Here is a 1,913-nt window from a genome sequence, read left to right on the forward strand (position 1 = left end):
TGCTTCTCTCTGTATCATTATCAAATGGGTCATTCTTTCCTGTGTATATATGTACATAAATATACTAACTTACATGCTCTGCCTGCTAATAGTTTCTATTTCCCCATCCCACTGTCTGTTCCCCCGTAACTTCAGCTTTTCATGCCCTGTATGGAATTTACCCTCATAACTTATTGTCAGTTTTAGCTCTCACTGCGCACTCCTGTTCTCTCTACACTTCCCATCATACATTCCTTAAAAGGAGAATTTTAATTGCCTTTTTTTTTTTTAATGCCAGACCTTATCATTAGTCCCTAACCAGACTAGGGTTGGCCAGTGCCGACTCGTTCAGTTCTGATTTATGAGGTCTGCGTTGGGCTGCCTCTTCCGCGTGGGATGTTAGCCAGAGCATTTCACACAGAGGAGTCTGCCATGTCTAGCATATCCTGTCCCGACCTATTGTCCCTTTAACCCACCATGTTTCCTAAGTTAGTCTTGCCATTAAGCCAAAGTGTTATCTAAGAGAAGTGACATATCAAGTCAATATCAGCCCTAAGACTCTAACTCAAATTAATTGATTAGGTCAAATAAATTGATTATGCAGGTACACGGCAAGGTCCTGAGAGAATAAGTAACATTGGTAAGATTTTATGGAAATGATATTCAACTGGTATGAGGAGACCTGGATAGTCCATCTCTGTCATGAACTGAGTCTCAAAATTGAGAAAGTTGTTTAACCGTTCAGGGCCTCGGTTCTGCATCTGAAAATTTGGAGAATGGGCTATACACTTCACAAGGTGGTTCCCAATCCACATTCTGTGAGTCTGCATCGTGAGGTTTGAGGTCAGGGTAAACCTGACACACGACAAAGATGATAGCCTGGCAGGGGGTCAGGGTGGTAAGAGATCACGATCCGAACACTGCTTTTCTAAAAGAAGAATTGGATATCAGGAATTGTTTCCTGGAGCCAATATGTGCTGTGGGTCTAGGATGGGGGAGGGCCAACCCCACTGACCATAATTAACATAGTAAAGTAGTTGAGGTAGGGTCAAAGCCTGAGAGAAATAGATTCTGGAAGGGGAAAATAGAGTCAACCCATTAACAACTTCCAAAAATACTTTAGCTTTCCATTAGTCAGCATTCCTACTCAGTGAGAGTCAGGAGAGGCTACACTCATTTAATAGATTATTTGATTTACCTCTATATTCCCCTTGCTCCAGTTGCTGTCAGTTTTGATGGCTGTGGTGGGGTGAGCCCTCAAGAGTCTAGACATGAATGAAATTGGATTACCCTGAAAGATCAACATGTAACCTGAAAATAGATCTGCAAAGTTATTGGAAGGAAGCAGAATGGCTCCTGGGCCAACCAACTTGGGATCATCTGATTCGATCCATGAGATCCAAAACAGAGGATTTCCCTTAGACGGCGGGCAAGCTAATCTAGAGTGTGTCAGAGTCCAAATCAGCTGTGTCCATCTGGGTACTCTCTGGGGAGAGAGAGTTTTAGTCAATGGACTTCCACTATTCCAGATTCATTGGCCAAGGAGAGATCACTGTCAAGGGGTATAGCAAATACATGGACAGTCTGGTTTTGTACATGGACCCTTAAGTCCTTGATTAAGGTGTATGTAACCCTCCAAGATGTATGGAAAAAATCAAGTTTTGTCTTATGAGCCTAAGGACCAGACACTGGGAAGTCCTACATTTTCAATGGATTGCCACACTGAGGCCTTCAACACAGAAGCGTGCTGTAGATTCGGATAGTCTTCCCATGGCGACCACCCAGCATCCGTGTGTTCTTGGGTCATTCCCGTACTTAATTTGTAAAATGTTTTCACATTTGTACTTACAATAAAATCCAAACTGGCCTATCAGTTTCTGCCTCACCTACCTGCTACCTCATCTCCTCTAACTCTTCCCTGCGCTCACGGCACT

This window comes from Ursus maritimus, unplaced genomic scaffold (genome assembly GCF_017311325.1).
Source record: "Ursus maritimus isolate PB19 unplaced genomic scaffold, ASM1731132v1 scaffold_26, whole genome shotgun sequence".
Classification (NCBI taxonomy): Eukaryota; Metazoa; Chordata; class Mammalia; order Carnivora; family Ursidae; genus Ursus; species Ursus maritimus.